Raw genomic sequence first — 19184 nt, 5'->3', positions numbered from 1 at the left:
TATTATCCATAATATCATTATTATCCTTATTATTGTTATTTTCGCTATTATCGTCATTATTGTTACTATCGATATTATTATTACTACTATCGTTATTATCGTTATTATTATCATCCATGTTATCATTATTGTCGTTATTATTGTTATTAATTTAATTGATAATTCTATTATTATCGTTGTTATCATTATTATTGCAAACATTGTTAATATTGGTATTATTACTTCTATTAAAATATTTGTCTTTATTATCGTTATTATTGCTATCATTATTAATAATATTATCGTGATTATCATTGTAAACGTTATTATTGTTATTTTATTTATTATTACTATTATTATTAATGTTATTATCGTTATTATCGGTATTATCATTATTATCGTTTTATCGATATTATTGTTATTATTATTATCGTTACTATCGTTAATAAAAATTATTATTTTTATTATTATAGCTATTATTATCATTATTCTCGTTATAATCAATGATATCGTTTTTATGGTTATTATTATAATTATTTTTATCGTTATTATCGTTACTATTGTTATTATTGTTATTATTTTTATCGTTTGTCATCGTTATTATCCTTATTTTCGTTATTATTATTATTATTATTATTAGGGTTATTATCGTTGTTATCGTTACTATTGTTATTAATATTATCTTTAATATCGTTAATATAGTTATTTTTTTATCGTTATTATTGTTATTATTGCTATTATTATAAATATTATTTTCGTTTGTATCCTTATAATTGTTATTATCGTTATTATTGTTATTATTTTTATCCTTAATATCTCTATTATCGTTATTATCGTCAAAATCTTTATTATTATTATTATTGTCGTCAATATTGTTATTATTATTATCGATATTATCGTTATTAATATAATTATTATTATAGTTGTTATCGTTAATATTCTTAATATCCTTATTATTTTATTATTATTATCGTTATTATATTCAATATCGTTATTATCGTTATTATTGTTATAAACGTTATTATATTCATTATTATTACCTTTATTATCGTTATTAATGTTATTATCTTTTTTATTATTAATGCTATTATCGTTTTTTACGTTATTATTATTATCGATATTATCGTTATTATTAATATTATTTTCATCGTCGTTATCATTATTATTATTATCTTAATTAGCGTTATTAGCGATATTATTGTTATTACTATTATTATTTTTTTCATTATTATCATTATTATTGCTATTTTTATTATCGTTGACATCGTTATTATCTTTACTTTCGTTATTATTATTATTACTATTATTATTATCGTTATTATCGTTACAATTGTCCTTAATATTTTTGTTAATACAGTTATTATTGTTTATTTTATTGTCCTTATTATCGATATTATAGTTATTATTAATATAATTATTATCGATATTATAAATATTATCGATATTTTCGTTATTATTGTTATAATTATTACCGTTATTGGCATTAATATCATTATTATCGCTATTATTATTATTATTATTATTATTATTATTATTATCGTTATTTACGTTCTTATCGTAATTATTATTATTGCTATTATGGTTATTATCTTTATTATTAATAACGTTATTATCGTTATTATTGTTATTATCATTATTATCAATATTATCGTTAATATTGTTATTATCTTTATTATTATTACTTTTATTATCATTATTATCATAATTATCGTTGTTATTATTTTTAATAATGTCGATATTATCGTGAATATTATTATCGCTATTATCTTTATTTTCGTTATTATTGTTATTATTACTATTATTATAACGTTTATTTACGTTATTAACGTTAATATCGTTATTAATATTATCGTCATTATCGTAATTATCGTTATTATCGTCATTACTTTTATTATTATCGTCATTATCGTTATTATTATTATTGTTATAATCGATATTATAGTGATTATCTTCATTATCGTTATTATCATTATTATCGTTATTATCGCTATTATCGTTATGATTATTAATATTATTATCGATATTATCAATAATATTGTTGATGGTATTAACGATATTATCGATACTTTCGTTATTATTATTATCGTTATTATCGATATTATTGTTCTTATAGTTACTATTATTATTATTGTTATAATTATTATTGTTGTTATTATCGTTAATATCTTTTTTATGATTATTATTATTAACGTCTTTATTATTATTATCGTTGGTAATGTTATTATTGTTATTAATATTATTATTATTATCGTTCTTAACTTTAAAATCGTTATGATTGCTGTCATTATTATCGTTATTATCCTCATTATCGTTATTTTTGTTACTATCGATATTTGTATTATTACTACTATCATTTTTGTTTTTCTCGTTATTATCAGTATTATTGTTATTTTTATACATTTTGATATCGTTATTAGGGTTATAATTTTAATTATCATTATTATCGTTATTATCGTTATTTTTGATATTAATATTATAGTTGTCACCGTTATTATACATACTTTCTTTATTATTATTATTATTATTAATGATATTACCGTTGTTTTCGTTACTAATGTTATTAATATTTTCGTTAATATCGTTATTATTGCTATTATTATTATTATCGTTATTAGTGTTATGATAGTTATCATTATCATCGACATTATAGTTGTTATTATTGTCGTTATTATCGTAATTGTCGTTATAATTGTTACTATCGCAATTTTATTTTTATTCTGATCGTTAGTATCGTTTTTATTATTATCCATATTATCGATAATATCGTTATTATTGCTATTATTATTATTATAATTTTCGATATTATCATTAATATTGATATTATTATTATCGTTATTACTGTTACTATCGTTATTATCTTTTATTATTCTTATAATTCTTATCATAAATACCGTTATTATCGTTATTAATATTATTTCTAATATCGTTATTATTGTTATTATTATATTCGTTACTATCGCAATTATCGTTATTATTGTTATTATCCTTATTATCGTTATTATCGTTATTATCGTTACTATCGGTATTATCTTTATTATTATTATTATCATTATTTTTATTTTTATTATCGATAATATTATTATTATCTTTATTTTCGTTTTCATTATTATAGTTATTATCGTTATTATCATTAATAATTTTTTATTATTATTTTTATTATTATCGAGGTTACGGTTTATTATAATATTATTATGATCGATATTATCGTTAATAATGTTAATATTATTATCGATATTATCGACTTTATCGCGTATATTATTATCATTATTATCGTTACTATTTTTATTGTTATTATCCTTATTATCGTAAATGTCGTTATCATTTTAATTATTACTATTACTATTATTGTTATTATCTTTATTATCCTTATTATCGTTGTTAACGTTATTATCGTCATTATTGCTTTTATTACTGTCATTATTATCGTTATTATCGTTGTTATCTTCATTATTATTATTATTATTATGGTTATTATCGTTATAATCGTTTATATTATTATCGTTAACAATGTTATAAGCATTATTATTGTTATTATTGTTATAAATGTTATTATTACTAATACTATTATCGTTATAATCGTTATTAAAGTTATAATTCTTAATATTGTTATTATTACTTCTATAATTATCATTATGATCCTTGTTGTCGTTATTATTTTTATTATTATAAGTATTATTATCTTTCTTATCATCATAGTCATTATTATCGTTATTGTCGTCATTATTATTATCGTTAGGAACTCTTTTATTGTTATTACCTATATTATTACTATTATTATCATTGCTATTATCGATAATATTGTTATTACTATTATTAACGTTATAATCGTTATTATCGTTATTATTATAAATTTTATTATAGTTATTATCGTTATTATTGTTTTTGTTGTTATTATTATTATCGATACTATCGTGAATATTTTTAAAATTATTAACGATATTATCCTTAATATCGTTATTATTATTATCGCTGTTATTGTTAGTATCGTCATTATCGTTCTTATCGCTATTATTGCTATTATTATTATTGTTATTAACGTTATGATCGTTATTAATTTAATTGTTATTATTATCATTATTGCTATTATCATTATTATCGTTTTAGTCGTTAACATCGTTATTACATTATTATTATTTTTGTTATTAACGTTATTATCGTTATTATCATTATTATTATTATTACTAATATCGTTATTACAGTAATTATTATAATCGTTATTATGGTCATTACCGTTATTATCGTCATTATCGTTATTATTATTATTATAATTGCCGTTATTTACTTATTTATAGTTTTGTTCGTTCTTATCCTTATAATCCTTATTATCGATATATAATTATTATAATTATCATTCACATCGTTGCCATCAATATTATTGTTAATATTATTTTATTTCTGTTCGTTATTATGGATATTATTGTTATAATTATTGTCGTAATTATCGTTATTATCGTTATTATTGTTTTTGGTGTTATTATTATTATTAATATCGTTATTATCATTATTATCGTTATTATTATATTTAACATTATCATTATTATCAATTTATCGAAATTATCGTTATTATCCTTGTAATTATTATTATTATTATTATTATCGTTATTATCGTTATTATTGATATTATTGTTATTAGTACTGAAATTATTATTGGTTTTATCTCTATTATCGTTATTATTATTATTATTATTATTATAGTTGTTGTTATTATCCTTATTATCGTTATTATCGTTATTATTATTATCGTTATTATCGTAATTATTTTTATTATTGATATTATAGCTATTATTACTATTAATATTATCGTTATTATCGTTATTATCGTAATTATTAATATTTATATTATTTTTATTATTGTAGTTATTAACTTTATTAGCGTCATTATTATTAATATTATTATCGTTATTATCGTTATTATGATTATCTTTATTGTCGTTATTATCGGTATTATCGTTATTATCAATATTACCGTTGGAATCGTTATATTTATATTATCGTTATAAATATCGTTATAATCGTTATTATTATTACTATTATAAACATCGTTATTATAATTTTTGTTACTAAAGATAATATTATTATTATTATTAAAGTCGTTATTATACTTATTATTATAGTCGCTATTATCGTTATAATCGTTTATAATGTTATGATTACATTATTAATATTGAAATTATCATAAATATTGTTATTAATAATATCGATATTATCTTTATTATCGTTATTATTATTAACGTTAAAATCGTTTTTATGACTATTATTTTTATTACTGTCATTATTACTACTATTATTGTCGTTATTATCGTTACTATACATATTATTTTTAATATTGTTATTATTACATCTATTATCATCGTTATTATCGTTATAATAGTTAATATTGTTTTTATTATTAATATTATTATCGTTCTAATTATTATAATCGTTATTATCGTTATTAATTTTATTAATATTATCGTTATCAACGTTAGTATTAATGTTAAATAGATTATTATTATAATTATTATCGTAATTACCATTATTTTCTTTATTATTGTTATTATTGTTATTATTGTTATTATTACTATTATTATTATCATTATTTTCGTTGTAATCGTTAATATTATTATTATTTTATCTTATTATTACTTTATCTTATAAATATTATTATTATTATTATTATTATTAATCGCTCTATTGTTATTATCGTTATTACTGTTATTATTATTATCGTTATTATCTTTAATATTGTTATTATTAATATCGAAATTAACGTTATTTTCATTATTATTGATATCGTTAATATGGTTATTATTGTTATTTTCATTATTATTATTATACTTATTATCGTTATTATCGTTTTTAATGTTATTATTATTATTATTATTATTATTATCGATGTTAACGTTAATAATGTTATTATTATTATCGATATTATCGTTATTGTCGTTATTGTTATGATTGATAATATCGGTATTATTGTTAATATGGTTATTATAATTATACTTATTATCGTTATTATCCTGATTATCCTTATTATTGTTATTATAGTTATTATTCAACTATTATTATCGTTTTTATCGTTGTTAAAGTTATTAGTGTTATAATTGTTATTATTACTACTATTATTATCGTTATTGTCGTTATTATCAGTATTATTGTTATTATTATCATTTTTATTGTTATTAGTTTTATTATTGTTATTATCATTATCAAATTTATCGATATTTTCGTATATATTATTGTTGTTGTTACCGTTATTACTGTCATTATCGATATTATGACTATTATTATTAGCGTTCTTTACGTTATTAACGTTATTATTATTATTATTATTATTATTATTTTCGTTATTATCTTTATTATTGTTATTATTATCATTATTTATTTCGTAATTATAGTTATTATTGTTTTCATTATTATTACTATTATTATTATAATTGTTACTATCGTTGTTATCAATATTTTTAAAATTATTATTGTCGTTATTATCGTTATTACTATTATCCTTATTATCGTTGTTATCGTTATTATTGTTAATATTATTTTCTTTATTAACGTAATTATCGTTATTAATTTTATTATTATTATCGTCATTATCGATATCATCGTTGTTATCGTTACTATTTATATTATTATTATCGTAATTATCGTTATTATCCTAAATATCGTTATTATCTTTATTATTATTACTGTTATTTTTATCTTTAATATCTTTATTATCGTTATTATTGTTATTGTTATTATCGCTATTAACTTTATTACCGTTATATTTGTTATTATTATTATCGACATTATCGTTAATAACGTTATTTTCGTTATTATTGCTATTAACGATACTATAATGACTAATATTATTTTCGTTGTCATCGATATTATCCTCATTTTTATTATTATTATTATTATTATTTTTATTATTATTATTATTTTCGGTTTTATCGTTAATATTAACATTATTATTATCGTTAGCAAGGTTATTATCGTTATTATCGTTATTAATGTTATTAATATTATCGTTATTATAGTCATTATAGTAATTAATATTATTGCTACTTTCGTTATTGTCGCTATTATTAATTTTGTTATTATATTTATTATCGTTATTATTGTTAATAGTATTATTATTACTGCTATTATCGTTATTAATGTTATTATCGTTATTATTATTGTTAAACTTGTCGTTATTATCGTTAATGTTATTATCTTTATTACCTTTATTATTTTTGAATATCGTCATTATTATTACCGTTATTATCGTTATTAAAGTTTTTACCATTATTAATGTCATCGTTATTATCATTATTTCCATCGTTATCGTTATTATTGTAATTATTATTATCGTTATTATTATTTTTATTAATATAATTAGTTATTTTTATTATTACTACTATTATTATCGTTATCATACTAATTGTCGTGATTATTATTATTATTATTATTATCGTCATTATCTTAATTATTATTATCGTTATTATTGTTATTATAATTATTATTAATATTATTATTTTTATCGTTATTATAATTATTATCATAATACCTGTATTATTGTTTTTATTATTAATTTTATTATCTTTATTATCGTAAATATTGTTATTATTAATATTAATATTATCATTATTATCGATATATTATTATCGTTATTATCTTTATTCACATTATTAATGTTATTATTGTTATAATATGTTCTATTATTATGGTTATTTTCGTTTATATCGTTAGTATTATTTTTATAATTTATATTATTTTCCTCATTATAGCTATTATCGATATTATAATTATTATTATTATTATTATTATTATTATTATTATTATTATTATTATTATTATTATTATTATTATTGTTATAATCTTTATTATCGGTATTATCGTTATTATCAATGTTATTGTTACTTTTATTATCGTTATTAACGTTTTTATCGTTCTTATGGTCATTATTATAATTATTATTACCTTTAATATTGTTATTATTACAATTATTAGTATCGATATTATCATTATTATCGCTATTATCGTTATTATCCTTATTATTGTTATTTATATTTTCGGCAATTACGTTCTTTACACCTTTATTGATATTATTGTTATTATTACTACTATTATTATGGTTATGTTTGTCTATATCGTTATTAATATCATTATTTTTATTATTTTCGTTATTATTGTTATTATCAATATAATTATTATAATTATTATCGTTATTAACGTTATTACTTTTATTATCAATGTTATTATTATAATTATTGTCGTTATTACCGTTATCATTGTTATTATTATGTTCTTTATCATTTTTGTCGTTATTATCGTTATAATTATTATTAATGATAACGTTATCATTGTTATTATTATTATGGTTATAATCTATATTATCGTTATCATTGTTATTATTATTATTATTGTTATCGATATTATCGTTAATACTTTTATTATTATTATCAATACTACCCTTATTATCCTTATTATTGTTATTATTATTATTATTGCTGTTATCTATAATATCATTATAATCGTTTTATACTTAATAATATTATCGTTAAATTTATACTTAATAATAGCAACGTTATTATCATTATTATTATTATTATTGTCATTATCGTTATTATTAATATCGTTAATATCGTTATTATCCGTATTATTGTTCCTACTATTGTTATTATTATTGTTATTACTGTTATTATTGCAATTAATATTATCGTTATTAACGTAATTATCGTTTTTATTACTTTATTATATTCGTTATCATCGTTGATATAAATATTATCGTTTTTATTATTATTATTATTATCCTTATTATCATTATTACTGTCCCATCAATATTATTGTTATTATTATTATCCTTATTATCGTTATTATTGTTATTATCTGTATTACAGTTATTGTCGTTATTAATATTATTATTATTATCATTATTATCGTAATTAACTTTATTATTGATATTTTCATTATTGTTTTTATCATTAATGTTATCGTTATTATTGTTATTATCATCGGCATTATCGTAAATATTGTTAAAATTATTATTATTTTTATTAATCTTATAATTATTATTTTTAATGCCATTATAATCGTTATTATCGATATTATTGCTATAATTATTATCGATATTATCGTAAATATCGTTATTAAAGTTTTTATTATTATTATTATTATTATTCTCATTAATATCATTATTATCGTGTATATCATAATAATTACTATAATTACAATAATTATTATGGTTATTAGGTTGTTTATCGTAGTAATTATTATTATTATTACCGTTATTATCGTTAATATCGACTTTATCGTAATAATAATTATTATTATTATCTTTATTGTAGTTATTATCGTTATTAATATTATCGTTATTATCGTTATTATCGTTATTATCAATTCCGTTATTACCGTATTTTTCGTTATTATCGTTATTATTATTATTATACCTTCATTATCGTTTATATTATTATCGTTATTATCGTTATTATTGTTACAATAGTTTTCTTATTATTATCGTTATTGTCGTTATTATCGTTATTATCGTAATTATTGTTATTATTATTATTATTGTTATCGATATTATTGTTAATTTTGTTATTATTTCTTTCGATATTATCGTTATTATCGTTATTATTAATATCGTTATTATCGTTATTAGCAATATTGCTGTTATTATTGTTATTGGTACTATTATTATTATCGTTATTTTTGTTATTATAGTTATTATTCTTATTATTGTTATTATTATATCTTATATTATCGTTACTAGCGTTATTATCGTCATTAAGGTTATTATTATTATTATTATTATTATTATTATTGTCGATATTCTCGTTAATATTGTTATTATTATTATCGATATTATCGTTATTATCTTTATTATGATTCTTTGTTTTAAGCGTTTTTATCGTTAATATTGCTATTACTGTTATTAATAATAATATTATTATCGTTCTTATCGTTATAATCGTTTGTATCTTTATTATTGTTGTTATTATTATCGTCATTACGTTAATATCGTTGTTATCTATATTACTATTATTATTATTATCGTTGTGATTATAATCGTTTTTAAATTTATTGTCATTATAATAATTATTATCGTTATTATCTTTATAATTGTTATTATTATTATCGTTATTGTGGTTAGTATCGTTCTAATCGTTATTATTACTATTTTTATTTTTGTATTTACCGTATTAATTGCTATTATTATTTTTTCCTTATCGTTATAATCGTTATTATCGTTATTATTATTATTATTGTTATTATTATTATTATTATTATTAATATTATTATTATTAATATTATTGTTGTTTTTATGATTATTATCGTTATTATCGATAATTTCGTTATTATCACTGTTTTGTTAGTATTATTATTTTTATTATCGTTAATATTGTTATTATAATTATCGATAGTATCGTCTATATCGTTATTATCGTTATTATCGCTATTATCATTATTATCGTTAATAATGTTTTTATTCTTATTATTATTACTATTATCGTAAATATAGTTATTAATGCTATCACTATTATAATAATTATTGTTATTATCATAATTATTGTTATTACCGTTGTAATTGTTTTTATTATTATCGTTATTAACGTTAATGTCTTTATTATCGCTATTATTATTCTTATTATTATCGTTATTAAAGATATTATCGTTACTATATTCATCGTCATTATTGTTATTATCATTATCGTTATTATCCTCATTATAGTTATTACTGTTACTATCGATATTATAATTATTACTATTATTGTTATTATCGTTATTATTATCCTCGTTATTTTCCTTATTACGGTTATTATTGCTATTATTATTATTATTATTATTGTTATTAACGTTAAAATTATTTTTATTATTATCGATTTTATTATTAAAGTTTTATTATTATTTTCGATTTTATCGTTTTCATGGATATTATTCTGATCGTTATTATCGTTATTATTATTATCGATAATATGCTTATTATAGTTATTATGAATATTATAATTAACATTATCATCGGTAATAACCTTATTAACAATATTATTTTATTATTGTTATTATTATTACTATTATTATCGCAATTATCGTTATTAGTGCTATTATTGTTATTATTGCTACTAATATTAACGTTATAATCGTTATTATCAATATTATTGTTATTTTGATAAATATTAATATCACTAAAGTATTTTAATTGATTTTGTCGTCATTATTGTTATTACCTATATTATCGTTAATATCGTTATTATGTTAATTATTATTATTATTATTATGGTTGTTATCGTTATTATCGTTAATATTATAATCGTTAACTTTCTTATAATTGTTATTATCGGTATAATTTTTATTGCTGTTATTATTACTCCTACTATTATCGTTAAAATCGTTATAATAGTTACTATTCTTAATATTGTTATTATTACTTTTATTATTATGATTATCATCGTTATTTTCGTAATTAATTTTATTTTTATTATTAGTATTATCTTTCTTATCATCATAGTCACTATGATCGTTATTGTTGTTATTATTATTATCGTTAGAAACTTTTTCGATCGTTATTACCTTTATTATTACTATTATTATCATGGTTATTATTGTTATTATCATTATTATCGTTATTATTGTTTTTGTTGTTATTATTATTATCGATATTATCGTGAATATTGTTACAATTATTAACGATATTATCCTTAATATTGTTAATATTATTATCGTTAGTAACGTTATTATCGTTATTATCTTTAGTATGACTATTAATATTACTGTTATTATCCATATTGCCATTAATATCGTTATTATCGTTACTATTAGTATTATTACTATAGATATTATCGTGATTATCGTTATTATTGTTATTAATATTATAGTTGTCACAGTTATTTTAATTACATTCGTTATTATTATTATTATTATTAATTTTGTTTTCGATGTTTTCGTTACTATTGTTATTACTATTTTCTTTAATATCTTTATTATCGTTAATATCGTTTTTATCTTTATTTTTATTATAATTATTATCGTAAATATCGTTATTATCGTTATTAATATTACTACTATAATCGTTATTATCGTTATTATTGTTATTATTCTTAACATTACTATTATTATTATCGTTATTATACAAATTATTGTTTTTATTTTTATTATTATAATTATTATTGTTATTAGTATCGTTATTATCGTTATTATACTTATTATTATTATCGTTAAAATATTTAAAATCGTTTTTATTGTTAAAATTATTATCATTACTATCGTTATTATAGTTATTATCGATATTATTACTATTATTATTACCGTTAATATCATTATTATCGTTATTATTATTATTAATATTGTCGTTAATATCGTCATTACTATAATCGTTTTTATCGTTAATATCGTCATTATTATTATTATTATTAGTTTTATAATCGTTTTTATTGATATTATTATTACTATAATAATTGACATTAACGATAATATCGTTACTACTGTTTTCATAATTGTAGTTATCACCGTTATTATAATTATTACTACTAGTATTATTAATATTATTATCGATAATATCGTTAATATTATTATTGTCATTATAGTCATTATCGCAAATATTATTATTTTTCTGAAGCTGTTATCGTTATTATCCATAATTTCCTTAGTTTTCTATTATTATTGTTTTTGTTATCTTTGTTATCGTATATTATTATTATTTTTAATATAGTTATTATCGTTATTATTGTTAATATTATTATCGTTATTATCGTTAATAACGTTATTAACATTATTATTACTATATCTCTATTATTACTATTACTCTTATTGATAATAACGTTATTATAGTTATTATCATTATAATCGTTATTATTGTTATTAATGTTACTATTATTATTATTAGTATCGTTATTATCATGATTATCGTTATTATAGTTAATATCGTTATAACCTTCGATATTATTACTATTATTATCGTTATTATCGTTATTACTGTTATTATTATAATCGTTATATTTCGTTATTATCGTTATTATAGTTATTATTATTATTTCTATTGTCGTTTCTATCGTAATTAATGTAATTATTGTTATAATTAATATCCTTACTATCGATATTATTGTTATTATTATAATCGAAATTATCGTCACTATCGTTAATAACGTTATTAGTATTATTATTAATATTAATATTATTGTTACTAACTTTATTATGCTTTTTATTATTAATATCGGTATTATTGATATTATTGCTATTATTATTATCGTTATTTTCGTAAATATCATTATTATCTTTATTATTAATATTATTGTTATCGTTATCATAGTTAAAGCACTATTATCGTTAATATTTCGATGATTGTTATTATCTATGATATCGCTATTATTGCTATTATTATTATCGTTATTAAGGTGTTGGCCGTTATTATTGTTCTCATTATTATAGTTATTAGCGTTATTATTGTAATTGTTATTATTATTATTATTATTGTTGTTATTATCTTCATTATCGTTATTTTCATTATTATCGTTACATTTGTTATTCTTATGTTTGTTATTGTCGTTTTTATCGTTATAAACTTTATGATTATTACGCATATTATCGATATTATCTTTATTCTTATTACTATTAATAATGTTATTATCGTTATTATCGCTATTATCGATATTACTGTTATTATTATTATCGATGTTATCGTTATTTCTCTTATATTCCTTGTTAATATTATTATTATTATCATTATTATCGTTAATTTCGTTATTATTAATATTACTATACTTGTTATTATCATTAATATTATTAATATTATTATCGATATTATCGTTCTTATCGTTATTATTATTATTATTATTATTATTATCGTTAATATTGTTATTATTTCTGATATTATTATCATTATTTTCATTGTAGTCTTTAATATTATTATTATTATTATTATTATTATTACTGTTATTATTATTATTACTTTCTCTATTACCGTCATAATCACTCTTATAGTTATTATCGTTATTATTGTTATTATTATTATCATTATTACTATTATATTATCTTTGTTACTATTACTACCATTATCTTTTTTATCGTTAATACCATATCGTTATTATATTTATTATTGTTATTTATGTCGATATTATTATTATTATTATCTTTATTTTTGTTATTATCGTTTTTGTTGTTATTATTGATATTATTACTATAATTATTATCGTCATTATCGTTCTTATTATTAATATGATTATTATTATTATTATTATTATTATTGGCGTCATTATCTTTATTATCGATATTATTATTATTATTATTATTGTCTTTATTGTCGTTATTATCGTTATTACTGTTATTATTATTATTATTATTATCGATATTATTATTGTTATTATTGTTGTCTTAATTATCGCTATTATAGATATCATTATTATCGTTGTTATCGTTAATATTGTTATAATGTTATTATAACTATTATTATTATGGTTATTATCGTAATTATCATTATTATTATTTCTGTTATTTTTACAAATATTATTATTGTTAATAATTATATTATCGTTTTTATAGTTATAATTGTTATTAATGTCATATATGTCACCGTTATTATACTTACTTCCGTTATTATTATTATTATTATTAATGTAATTATCGTTCTTTTCGTTACTATTGTTGTTACTATTTTCGTTAATATCGTTATTATTGTCGTTTTTATTACCCTTATTATCGTTATTATTTCAACTACTACTATAATTATTATACTTATTATTATCATTGTAAACTTTATGATCGTTATTATTATCATCGTCACTATCGTTATTATTATTATCGATATTATCGTCATTATGGTTATTATTGTTACTATTGATATTTTATTATTATTATCGTTATTATCGTTAATATCGTTGTTATCTTTATTATTATTATAATTATTATCGTAAATATCGTTATTATCGTTAATAATATTACTACTATTATCGTTATTATCGTTATTATTATAATCGTTATTATCGTCATTATCGTTATTATAGTTATTAGCTTTATTATCGTTATTATTATTTTTACTATTGAAGTTATTAACAATAATATTGTTATCGTCATAATCGATATTATCGTTATTATTGTTATTATTCTGAACATTACCACTATTATTATCGTTATTATACAAATTATAGTTCTTATTTCTATTATTATTAATATTATTATTATTATTATTGTTATTATCGTTATTATCGTTATAATAGTTATTATTATTATTACTATTTTCATTATAATCGTAAATATAATTATCGGTATTACCTTTTTTTTCATTATTATTGTTATTATTGATATTATACTCCTACTATTATCACTATTATCGTCATCGACTTATTATTATTTTTATTATTATTATCAATATTATTGTCGTTTTTAAAGTTATTGTCATTATAATCATTATTATCGAAATTTTTATTATTATTATTATCATAATTATCGTTGTTGACATTATTTTTCTTATAATTATTATAATTAATATCGCTATTATCGTTATTATCGTTATTATCATTATTAATGTTGGTATTATTATTATTATTATTATTATTATTATCATTATATTATTATTATTATTACGGTTATCATCGTTTTTATTTATATTAGTGTTAATGTTGCTATTATTGTTATCGATGTTATCGTATTAATCCTTATTATCGATATTATGATTATTAATATCGTCGTGATTTACGTTATAATTATTTTCGATGTTATCATTATTATCATTATTACCATTAATGTTATTATTACTTTTGTCGTCATTATCGTTATTATTATTATCGATATTATTGTTATTATTGTTATATTAAATGTCGTTATTATCGTTATTATCTATATTATCTATATTTTTGTTATTATTATTACCGATGTAATCGTTATTATCATTATCAACGTTATTATTATTATTATTATTGTCGTTATTTTTGATATAATTATTTTCGTTATTATCATTATTATCGTTATTATTATTAATATTGTTGTCTTTATTATCGTTATTTACTTTAATGTTATTATCCTTATTATCGGTATTACGTTTACTTTTACTACTATTTATATCTTTCTTACAGTTATTATCGCTATCATCGTTATTTTCGTTATTATGGTTATTATCGTTTTTATAGTTATTATTATTATAGTTATTATTATTATTATTAAAGTTATAAACGGCATTATCGTTATTGATTATTATTGTTATCTTTATTATCGTTATTATTGTTATTAATATTGTTATAACTAACGTTTTTATCGTTAATATTGTTATCGTTATTATCGTTAATTTTGATAATATTGTTATTATTACTACTATTATTATCTATATTATCGTTCTTATAGGTCTTATTATTATTATTTTTTCGTTATTAACATTATAATTGTTATTATTGTTATTATAATTATCGTTCTTATCATTATTATCCTTATTTTAGGTATAAACGTATCATAATTAGCGTTATAATCGTTGTCATTGATATTATTATTAATATTATTATCATTCTTGTCGTTATTATCGTTATTATCATTATCCTCATTATCGTTATTATCGTTATAATTTTTATTACTTTAATTGTTACCACTATTATTATCGTTATTATCATTATTAATGCAAACATTGTTAATATTTTTATTATTACTTCCATTAATATAATTATCGTTATTATCGTTATTATCGGTATTATTGTTATTATTATTAGCGTTATTATTGTTATCATCGTTTTTATTGTTACTATCGTTATTATCGTTAATAATGTTATTATTGTTATCGTTGTCATCGTTATAATCCTTATTTTCTATTTTAATTTTATTAATTTTATCACTATTATCGTTGTTATCGTTATTATTGTTAATATTATTATTATTATTATTACCATTATTATAGTTATTTTTGTTGTTATTATTATATTTATTATTACTATTATGGTTAAAATCGATTTTATTGTTACTACTATTATCGTTATTATCGTTATTATCGTTATAATTATTATTACTATTATCGATATTATCGTTATTATTATCTTTATTATCGTTATTATAGCTTTTATTATTATTATTATTATAGTTATAATCGTTAACTTCGTTATCATCTTTATTATTATTATTATTATTATTATTATTGTTATTATCGTTCTTAGCTTAATTATCGATATTATTTTTATTATTATTATCTTTATTTTCGTTAATATAGTGATTATCGTCATTAATGGTATTAAATTTTTTATGATTATTATTGTTATTTTTGTTATTATTAGTATTATTATTATCGTTATAATCGTTATTATCGACATTAATGTTCTTATTATTATCGTTATTATCATTATTATGGTTATTATTATTACTATTATTATTATCGTTTGTATCATTATTATCTTTATCATTGAAATTATTATTATAATTATTATCGTTATTATCTTTATTGTTTTTTATTAATATTATTGTTTTTAGTGTTATTATAATTATCGTTATTATCCTTATTGTCGTCATTATAGTTATTATTATTGTTAATATTATCGATAATATCTTTAATATCGTTATTATCGTTATCATTGTTATTATTATTATCGTTATTATCGGTATTACCGTTATTGCTGTTGTTATTATTATTGTAATTATCGTTATTGTTGTTACTATTATTATTCTTATTATCGTTATTATCATCATTATCGTTATTATGGTCAATTTCGTTATTATCTTTATAGTTATTATTATTATTATCGCTAATATCGTTATTATCGTCATTATTATTACTATTGTCGTAATTATAGTTATTACTATTATCTTCATTATCTTTCCTATCGTTATTTATTATCTTCATTATCTTTCCTATTGTTATTACTATTGTAATTACTATCGTCAATATAATTATAATCGTCATTATCGTTATTATCGTCATTATTGTTATAATTATTACCGTTATTATCGATGTATTTGTTATTACCGTTTCTTTCTTAATTATCCTTATTATCGATATTACTCTTATTATAATTATCGGTATGATTGTATTTATCGATATTATTTTTAATATTATTATCATTACAATCGTTATTATCGTTATTATTGTTAATATTGTTATCAGTATTAAGGTGTTTATCGTTAATATCGCTTTAACGTTATTATTATGATTATTATTATTATCACTATCGTTATTTTCATTATAATCGTTATTATTGTTATTAATATTGTTATCGTTATTATTGTTATTACTTTATTATCATTATTATCGTTTTTATAGTTATTATTGCTATTATTATTTTAGTAATTAACGTAATTGTCCTTACTAATTTTATTATTATTATCGTTATTATCGTTATTATCGTTACTATTCTTAATGTTAACATCCTTTTTATGGTTATTATTGTTATTTCTGTTGTTACTTCTACCTTTATTACCGTTATTATCGTTACTATATATATTATTCCTAATTTTGTTATTATTACTCCTATTATTAACGATATTATCTATTTTATTGTTATTATTATTATCGTTATTAATGTTATTATTGATATTATTGTTATTATTACTGAAATTATTATTGGTTTTATCGTTATTATCGTTATTATTATTATTATTATAATAATTGTTGTTATTATCCTTATTATCGTTATTATCGTGATTATTTTTATTATTGATATTATAGCTATTATTACTATTAATATTATCGTTATTATCGTTATTATTAATATTTATATTATTTTTATTATTGTAGTTATAAACTTTATTAGCGTCATTATTATTATTATTATTATCGTTATTATCGTTATTATGATTATTTTTATTATTGTCGTTATTATCGGTATTATCGTTATTATCAATATTATCGTTGTAATCGTTATATTTATAATATCGTTATAAATATCGTTATAATCGTTATTATTATTACTATTATAAACATCGTTATTATTATTATTGTTACTAAAGATAATATTATTATTATTATTAATGTCGTTATTATACTTATTATTATAGTCGCTATTATCGTTATAATCGTTAATATTGTTATGATTACAATAATTAATATCGAAATTATCTTAAATATTGATATTAATATTATCGATATTATCGTTTTTATCGTTATTATTGTAATTACTATTAACTTTTATATAGTAATTATACCTATTAACGTTAATATTAATAATAATATTGTCGCTATTATCGTATTTAACGTTATTATTATTAATATTATAATCGTTATTATCCTTACTAACTTTAATATATCTATTATTACTATTATTTTCACTGTTATTATCGTTATTATTGTTATTATCGTTATTATC

Source organism: Vespa crabro, unplaced genomic scaffold, assembly GCF_910589235.1.
Source record: "Vespa crabro unplaced genomic scaffold, iyVesCrab1.2, whole genome shotgun sequence".
In the NCBI taxonomy this organism is placed as follows: Eukaryota; Metazoa; Arthropoda; class Insecta; order Hymenoptera; family Vespidae; genus Vespa; species Vespa crabro.
Note: the sequence above shows the minus strand (reverse complement) of the source record.